Here is a 10,489-nt window from a genome sequence, read left to right on the forward strand (position 1 = left end):
TGCTCATGGCACTTGGCAAATGGCCTGAAGAACCTCACTTGCTAGAACAAAAATATGAGTGCATACAGGGAGCATATGGATCAAGTATAAAAATCATCTGGAAGGCAGGTGCCCCAAAATGATTATGTTAAAGGAGAATGTGATCATCACCCAGATCAAACAGTAATCAAGGAATTTCGAGGACATTTTTGAAACAAAGCAGCAGCATGAAAATAAGTGAAAGAGAAGCATGAAAATTTGTGAGAGAGGAGAGAGACCTTGGACTGGAAACAGCAGAAGGTGTACCTGCTTTAGCATGTGAGTATGACTAGATGATCTCCAGATGTCCATTCCAACCCCAACCATTCTGTGATTCATTCTGTAAAGACAAAACTCAGTCTGGCACCAGCAGAAGTCGCCCTGCCAGCATCCTGACTCCTGCTTAGTCCAGACAGCACAGCCTCCCTGTTGGATGCTGTGAGGAACCTGTGCTCAGGTAGCAGAGTCCCAGCATGGTGCAGACATTAGGGACCCACACCTGGAACTGAGGTGTGGACCCATGGCGTGCTTTCCCACTGGCATGTTTGACCTGTGGGCTGTAGGGGGCAGCACGGGTAGCCATAAAGCTGGGGAAACATAGGTGCAAGTAGGGGAACCCATGCTTCCAGAAGGATTGTGGGGGGTTGCTTGTCCTGTGAGAGGAGAGTTTAGTGCATATACCTTTGTAATGCTCTGTGTGTGTGATTAGAATTTCTTGAAATTAGTAAGAGAAGGATCTTTAGAACTGTGTAGGTAGTCACTGAAATTTCATAAGGGCCTAGCATTGTGGTTTATCTGTTGTATCACCAGTATTGATCCCCAATATATAGCTCACTGATCACCAGTTAAATATGTGCCTCAATTAATTTATAAACCTGTTTGATCCTGATTTTTTAAAAAATTATTTGAACTGAGCCCTTCTTCCTTGAGGCAACCCTCGCAGCAAGGATTAGCCCAGTTGCTTTGACCTTCTAACAATGGTCTCCACCTTCTGTGATAGAAGGTGTCCCGAGCAGCAGTCAGGCCATGAATGTTAGTATGAGGTTAGCAAACATGGTGATGTACATTGCTGCTGGACCTCTGTGACTCTGTTTTTGGCTGGAAGAGGGAAGCGAACACCCCCCAAAAATAACACTAGAATCCAGATACAGTGAAACAGTGATGGCAGAGGCAGCAGAGTTGAGGAGAGAACTTCAAGCAATAGCTTGTTTCAGGGGAATACTAAACAAACTACTTTATCTGCCGAACTACACAGAACAGGGTCCTTCAGTGAGCTCTCCCAGGCTCCTTGTGTAGCCACCTGAGTGTCCAGCTGATGCACTAAGAAAGATGCTTTACCTTAGATAGTGTGAATATCTCCTGAAATGCCTGCTTGTTTGAAGTACTGGTGATTGATTGCCTGTGACTGACTCACCTATAACAAAGATTAGAATAGCACACAGCTAAAAAGAAAAGGACTCTTTCTCCTGTCGAACCTGTGGGCAGAACAGCAGTTGAAGTTCTAGGGTCTATATAGTCTATAGTCCATTGCCTGTGTAATTAGTACATCTCCTAGACATCATGAGTTCCTTCAGAAAAGCTACTCCAGTCCAAGTCCTCCTCATAGTGGGCAGCAATAGAGAATAGAGAAATTTTCATCATTAGTAATTGCAAAGTAATGCAGGTTTTATAGATGGCAATAAACAGGGAAAACACAAAACGAAACACTTTTTGAACTAGGAACACTTGTAGAGGACTGCTAGTCCAGAGAGACCTGAACAGATGAATAAGAAGACCAGCTGGTATGCAATGCACTAAAGAAAAATTCTCTTCCACCATGAAGCCAACAAAAACAGTGACTAGAAATAGTTCAAAGACTAGCCAGAGATTTCTGAACAGACTTCCCCATGAATCACAGGCTTAAATTAGCCCAGTCTTTGCTGACAAAGCACACTTTTAGCTACAGTGACTCTACGTGCTGCAGAGATTGAAGGACTGGTCCCCATGGCAAAGGGATAGGATTTGATAACTAACTCTGGGTAAGAGTAATCGCCCACATACTAGGTAAGGCTGGAGTGATTTAGTGCCAGACTTGGCTGGTCTGCAAAAGAAGCTTCTAATCTGGGACTTCCTGCTAGTACAAAGAGGGGGGTGGTTGAAAACTATGTCAAGATTGGTTTTGGTGGTTGCTGACTCCACTAACCTTTTCAAAAAGTGTTTGCTTTGCATGACAGTAGGCTTACTTCTGTGGAAATTTGAGATTTTTGAAAAAAAACAAAACAAAACAAAACACAAACCTTCTGCTATTAAAAAACAATACTGAAAACTAAAGGACAGGTATGACTGCCACAGCATCTGATCATCCTGGTACTTTGGGGCCATATGGTTAAATTTTCCTCTTTTAGTGGATTTGTCATGGGCTAGTGCAGCTCTACAAATATGCCTGAATAGGGGGCCACTGTTGCTTCGTATCATTGTTCATAATTTCCCTTCTTTTACAAATAAGGAAGAGCACAAACAAACCCCTCACGACAACAGCACAGACTCCTGGCACAGAACTGCTATGGACGAAGTTACTAGTCACAGCATCCTGATGTCATCCCTCTTTCTAGGCATTTAGCTGGTCACGGGAAAGAGTTTAGCTGAGTCCAAGGCCAACTCTTTTCACAGGCCAGAGCTATTGTCAAGAAAGCGGGATGTGAGGGCCTGCCCCTCCTTTCCCTTCAGAACAGCTTTTCAGCTGAATATGTATCATAGAATCATTTTGGTTGGAAGAGACCCTCAAGATCATGGAGTCCAACCATTAACCTAACTAAACCGTGTTCCTAAGAACCTCATCTATGCATCTTTTAAACACCTCCAGGCATGGTGACTCAACTACTTCCCTGGGCAGCCTGTTCCAAAGCCTGACAACCTTTTCCATGAAGAAATTTTTCCTAATATCCAATCTAAACCTCCCCTGGCACAACTTGAGGCCATTTCCTCTCATCCTATCACTTGCTACTTGCCACCAGCTCCTTGCTGGTGCTGGTCTGTGCTCAGACTCAGGCTTTTGTCAGTCTGGCCTTGACTCAGACCCAGGGGCTCTGCTTCCCATCTTGAACTCAGACCTGCCCCATCACCTGCCCTGAGCTAAGTCTGACTTTGTTGTCTCCAACCTTGACTGCTGTCTCCAGCCCTGATCCTGACACAGCCTTGTCACTCTGCAACAGGGCTCCCTGTTGGTGAGATCACTCAAGGAGGGCTCGCCTCACTACTGTGGCTTCCCTGCCACTGCTCCTGGCCACCTGCAATGCAGCCCAGCTGCTGGGGAGCAAGAGAAGCCATAGCCCTGTGGCTAGCCACCACTACACACCACTTGCCAGTGGCCGGGCACAGGCACAGCTGTGATGCAGCTGCAGCCCAGCGCAGGTGGGGTGAGGGCCGAGACACTCAGCTTAAACACTATTCCCAAGAGAAAGCGGGCGCAGCCCCTGTGGAAGCATCTGCCAACTTTGTCACAGAGAGCTCTGTTCAAGGCCAGGCAGCTGCTTATCAGCGTTGGCCAAGAGTCCAGGCAGCCCAGCTGCCAGGGCCCTGATGGTCACTTTTAATGCTGCAGTCAAGGCTGCAGGAAGAGCACTGAGCAATGGAGGAAATGGTTAGATCACCCAGTCTAGGAAACACGTTAAGCTACTCTTGCTTATGCCACTTATTAATGGTTACACAAACAGAAATCAGTATTGCTTGAGAGAAGTTCAGCTGAAGGATCTGCAGAGATCAACAGCTGACAAGTTGCTGTTGTTAAGTTGTACAGTTGGCCGCTGAGCTGAGAGCAAAGTAAGCATATAATGGTTGAAGGTAAGAAAGGTTATACAGTCCTTATTAATGGAGTAATAAGAGCAGTCAGCCTTGTGGGGTTTGTACAATAGGTTCTGGAGATGTTTAAACATCAAGTGTTCTTCAAAGCCAACAGCACAATAGGGTGCATTTTCAAAGGCTTCTAAAGGTTTGGTCTTTGATGACACCATGCCTCTACTGATATAACAACCAGAGTGCAGTGCTCCTTTGTAAAAGTATTCCCACAGAAAAAGATTTACAAGTCTACTGTGAAGGAACTAGCTGCTGGATTTGGTTTACAAATGCACATGCATGAAACATGCTTAAAGAGAGAATCTCCTTTCCTTAGGAGAAAACTCCAAAATAGATCCTATCATTTACATTCACCAAGTCTGATAGAGTGGTTAGAAGATCTGTTAAGGGTTTGGTTTTCAACAAAAGCTTATGGAGTGACTAGAAACTGTGTTAAGCTCATGCCTCATTATTTTATTCTGCAAGTATAAATATAATGGTACTTACAAAAATGAATGTTGTGTGTGTGTGGATATTAGTTACTAAAACAAACAACTAACTAGCCTATCTTTACCTTCATCTCGCAGTGGAGAATTCTCACCTTTTGTTGTGCTGAGACTACTAACTTTCACCAAAATATTCAGCACAAAACTTTTTGTTAAACTGATGGACCTCAGAGCCTGCTGCCTGCTGTGGGTAGTGAACAAGGGAACTAGAAACACATTCACGAGAATTGTAGAACAGGCTGTGGGCAAAAGCAAATCACCCCAAAGACACACAGGCAAATAAATATTTAAGACGTCAAACAAACTAACCTGAAGAGGGGAAATTCCTCTCCCTCCTCTTTCCTGACCACCTCCCAAACCTGACAGTCAATGACGTTTAATGCTTTAATTCTGTAATGCTTCTAGGAAAGAAGATACTCTATTAAAAAAAAAAAAAAAAAAATTAAAAATATATATATATACATATATATATATCTGTTCTTGTGAAGCCCAGGGCTGCAATTCTGCTGGTTTTATTGCTCATGCCTCTCAGGATCTTAGACTCCACAGTCTCTTGTTTGGTGCAGAAAAGGTGGTTCTTGACCATCTCATCTTCAACCAGTTCTTTCATGTTGGTGTACAGCAGGTTTATAGCCTCCATTCTTTGGCTTCCTACCCTGTCTTTTTCAAAAAGCTTCTATCCACTGGTTGAAGCACTCCAATCAGGAGAGATATTGTCTGTCTCTGTAATCCCAATGAGGTCAACTCCACAACAGCACATGGGCTTCTGACTCCTCTTGTTTGTTCTCCGGGCTGTGTGCACTTGTGCACAGGCATCAGAGCTGAGCCCCAAACCGTGCTGCCTCTACAGGGGAAGTGTGCTGTCCCCCAAACACACCCCCTCTGAGAAAGGTGCCCTTTCTTCTCTTTGGGTTGTGGCAACCTTGAGGTCTAGTTGCTGCCATACACCGATGCTTCTGAAGAAGACAGAAAATGCTTCCTAACAGAATACATGTAGCTAGCTGAGCAGCAGAAAAACAATACATCTCCCTGATACCTGCAGGTAACTGCATGAAGCTCAAGTCACACATTTATTTATAAGGAGTTGTTCACTATTTGTATTTATTTGCACATATCCTTATAGATATGTAACTGCAGGAAGATCAGCAATTCCCTACGAAGTCACAACCACCTTTACCACTTTAAGCATACTTGGAAGAGAGCTTCCATGTCAGCCAGGACAAGCAGGATTAGGGTTTGACTTCCATTTGATTTCCATCTACTGTCCTGGTTACCTCCTAGCCTGTCTTTGTAGCCATTGATCCCTTCACCATGGCTAAGGGAAGACAGCTGGGGAGCTACAGAACAGAGAGGGAAGTAGGGTTTAGATTTTGGGAAAGACCTCTTTTGCTAATGAAGAAGATGAGGAGCAGAGGCTTGCTATAGGAGCCCATGCTGTATGGGGTGAAACAGGACAGGATTGCCTGTCCCAGAACAGCCACAGGAGCTGTGTCCTGGGAACACCAGTTTCCATGGACAATGCAGGCCATCCTGCTGTTTCTTTTGGTGCTGTCACACACACCTATTTCCATTCATGCTGCACTCATGTCAATCTGTGTATTTCTGTTTAAAATCCCTATGCTGATACAGCTTTAACACAGAGTCACAGCTAGCCTAATGCAAAGAGCTTATTTTTCCTCTGTAGAGAAGCAACTTCTCAGGGAGAAATGAACAAACCAACAAAACAAACAAACCAACAAACAAAAACCACAAACAAAGAAACAAAAAACCCAAATCAAAACAAAACAAAACCAAAAAAACCCCACAAACCAGAACCAAAACTGCTAGTAATACATTCATTACATTCATGCTATGAGGTAAAACATCACAGTGCCATTCCAGTTTTAAGGAAAGTTATTTCCTGAGCACAGATTTAAAACCCAGAGAAACAAAAGCCTCTGCAGTAATCTCTGGAAGCTAAAATTGGTGGAATCGCTTCTGGTAGGGAAAGCCCCTCATGCTGGAGGCACCAGCCTGAGAGTGGCAAGGCTGCTGCAGCTCCCTGTCCCCGGGACCTGTGGAGGGGTTTTGATAGATAAAGATTTGTTGCTGAATTAGTCAGGCTCAAAGGAATCTCAAGGCTGCTTCAAGAAGCTGAGAACAGAATCTGCTGTGAGAAAGAGGGGCATATAGGGCCTCAACATGGTGTGAATCGTTGGACGTATTATCAGTGAGACTCCAGCGCATGGACAGCCCATGATACTCATTTAGCGAATCCATGCTTGGAGCGTGGACATGTGATTAGAATATAGTTGCATATATAAGGAGGCTTGTTTCTGTAATAAATGGCTTTGCGTGATTCACATTGAATCGGAATGCTGAGTCCTTTATCGTTCCAACAAGGTCCAACTAGTAGCAAGGCTGAAAACGTATTTCCAGCAGGCACATGCACACAGGAGACACACATACACCACATACATACACATATGCGTGGCTGGCCATGCAGATCACAGACTCAAAACACCCACATGAAAACAGTCACCACCAATGGACTCATCCTGCTTCCCTCTCTAGATGAGCAGGATGGATGTCCAGTAATGGGAATATATATATGTATATACACATATGTATGAGGTGGATCCATCCAGCAACTGTGCTCAGACACTCAATCTGTCCAGAGACAAGACCAGCAGTCTGAATTGATTGCAGTTATTGTGTGTGTGGGGGACAGGCATGCCAGAAGAGAGCTGCCACCTCCCACCAGATGAGCTTTTATCCCATATCCTAACAGTTTCCACAGAAAAAAAAAAAAAACCTCAAAATTATTTTGAAATCCTCAGGTAAATGTATAGCCAGCTGTTGCCTGGTTAAGCAGACACTACAGAAGTGGGGGAGGGTTGTGTAAGAAACAAGGGAGAAAGCAAAGGTCCCAGGATGATCTGAAAAATTCTATTTGAAACAGTTCGGGGAAAACAGAACAAGAACAATAGCTGGTTGTGTGGGAGAGAATAACTACAAGGTGAGCCAGAACTGAGACCTGAAAGAGGAGTCTCAAGAAGTAGAATGGAGCTGATGATGGGAGAAACCAAACGAGCCACATGCTGGAAAAGAGGAGAAGTCAGTTTGGCAACCTCATGCCCAGGGTGTTTCCACATCCTTTAGCCATCCCCAGAGGGACAGAACTGCTGGTGTGGTCAGAGCTACCAGGCAAGCTGGGCTACACAGGCTATTTAGAGCAGAAACAGGCTCTTCTTCACACACACCACAGCAGCTCCACAGGACCGAGTGTAACAACATACTGTGTGTTCAGCCTGCAGAAGCATCAGGCAAGGCATTTGTTTTTTTTCAAAATACAGCTGCACCCAGTTAAGTTGCAGAAACTGCGGTTCAGTATGCACTCATTTCAGTCAGTTTTCCCACCGTTGTTCATATTCATTTAATTTGCTCAACTTCATTCCCCCTGTCAAATCCCACACTCGCAAGTACTGAGGTTCATGTGCCCACCAGTTCTGGTCAGGACGCAATGCTATGCGCAAAGCAAGGGAAGATGCAGACCTACCATCACACACTTATGGCTTCTCTTCAGTTATTCTTCATGGGCAGCAGCAAACTGCCTTGAAGGGGTATTTTATGCCCAATAGCGGGTATGAAAGCGAATGGGACCCAGCAGTCACTATGGTGGCATCCTTGTGCTTCACAGTCTGGCTACTCCTGCCTGCACACACTTCAGGGAATGCGTTTGCCCATTTTCTGTTTTTCTTCATTTTGAGTTTCTGAGGCTATGGTCTGGTTCCAGCTGGAAAAGAAATGGCATTTGTGACATGCTGTATCTTCCTGCCATGTCCAGCTACCAGACAGTAGGGTCTTCTGCAGACAACTTGTCTGTGCTACAGAGTGCAGGTCTTCCTGGTTTGAGAGAAACGTTTGTTCTCAGTGTTACTGCCTTAAACTGTGTCTTTGTTTATCAGTACAGGCCATTCTTTTAACCTTTGGTCTGCTGTTTCTTTTGGTGCCTACACACACCCACTTTCATTCATGCCAATCAATACTTCAGTTTCGAGTCAGTGAAAGGTTTACTAAGGATGAATACCAGAGCCGGCGCAAACAAAGAGACATCACAGCTTGAATTTGACAGCAGAAGGATGTACAGGGATTACATTTTTAGCAGCAGCAAGAGGTTACATCAACCCAGCCACTTTTTCAGTGGTTTCTAACTTTAAGCAAATGGCTGAATATTTAAGGCTGGAATCACTCACTGCCATGTGAAAAGAATACCAGTTTGTGACTTCTCGATACAGTGATCTGACCTTCTGCCTCACCCATTTGTGGTTTTTTCACCTAAATGAGGTTTTTTTTAAGTTGGTAAGGACATCCAGTATTTGGGACATTTGTATTGCGAAATATTATACCAACAAACAGGCTAAATCCAGTAACGTTTCTCTGTTTGCTTTCACTCAGAACTGATCCAAAACCATTCTTAAGTGTATTTAAGCATAGAATAGAACATGTTTGCCAGGGTCGTATTTGCAGATTCTTTCTGCTTGCAGTGCTTCACTTCGCTCTCCTGCTCCATGCTGTTCCAATAAAGTATCCAGTAAAGCTCCTCTGCTCACATAGTTTGGATTTCTGACTGAATTAACTCACAAATGCATCTTTTCACTGGAGCTGGATGAAACACAGGAGACAGAAATATAAGCAAATGACCGAAAGGTTTGCTTGATTCATTATTATTATTAGCTACTCTTTGGACTTGGTAATACATTGCTGGCTTATTGTTTGAGTAATTTTCTACCTTATCAGTAGTCTTAAAACTACATCAAGCATGGGTCTGAGTTTTATTGTTCTTGACAAGCTGTTGACAATCTGAGAATGCACGTATGCATGCCTAGAACACAAACCAGCCCAGAACTATCGATGTACTTTTCTAAAGCTGGAACCGATTTGGCAGACTCCTCCCTCTACTTCTCCTTTTCTATTGCTTTTTCAAAATTACTTAATTGCTTCAAGTATCATAGCAAGAGGGCAAATATGGGCAAATATAGCCAATAAAAAGATCCTTCTATAACCTCCCCTTCCACAAAGAAAGAGCAAAACCACAGACTGTACCACCTTGGTCCCATTCCTTGAGGTGGGTCTCCTTCTATGACCTGAACAGTGATCGTGTCTGTGACTGTGCAGTTTCACATACCTTTCAAATAAAGCATCAGCACCAGGCAACACAGGCTGGCATTCACTTTATTTTCAAGGTTAACTTCCTGATACAGAGGCAGCAGTTGATACTTATTGTTTCTTAAGCTTACATTGCTGAAGAATTTGAGTATGAAAGCTCATCTCAAATAGATTTAACACTCAGCCCTCTCCCAATTTTTATAATTCAGTGTTTGCTGTGCTTCTTCCCAGTCCCATAGGCCCTCCGAAGCCCCACTTCAGCATTGACAGGAGCCCGTCACTTCTGCCCTCACATCCCCTGACAGGACACCGCTCTGCAACCAGCGCTGATCGGCAGCTGACTGCCAATCTGTAACAAAGAAAAGTAATGGCATTGCTACATAAATACTGGAACTATTTGGGTATGCTAAGTATTTATTCTACTTTATAGGCTTAATGCTCTGTACCACACTTGTGTTAGTGTTATATACAAGTGGAGAGAACAGAAGTTAGTAGACAGGTGAGGAAATCCTTCATTGGACACTGGTGCTCTGCTCTACATACATGCACTGGGAGCGGCTAGCTGGGATCCCTACCGGATATATAGGGATTGCTAACAATACTATATATGGAATTTCATCCAGGAATCTCATCACCAAATTCAAACATCACAAACAGCAAACATTTTTTTTTTAAAAAAAAAGACCCCACACTCCTTTCAGTCACTTCTCACATTATTATTATTTCATCTTTCCAGTACCTAAAGGGGATCTACAAGAAGGCTGGAGAGGGACTTTCTACCAGGGCATGTGGGACAAGGAGTTACAGCTTTAAACTAAAAGAGGGTAGATTTAGATTGGACATACGTAAGAAATTCTTCATCATGAGGGTGTGGCAGAAACAATTTTACAACCTATAAAGTCATAAAACTTTACAAGTCACAAGGTTATAAAGCAGATATGTTTATTTCGACGTCAGGCGCAAGGGGGATCGTTCCACCATTCATGTGCAACTTCTAACAACGTGAG

This window comes from Nesoenas mayeri (genome assembly GCF_963082525.1).
Source record: "Nesoenas mayeri genome assembly, chromosome: 1".
Taxonomy (NCBI): domain Eukaryota; kingdom Metazoa; phylum Chordata; class Aves; order Columbiformes; family Columbidae; genus Nesoenas; species Nesoenas mayeri.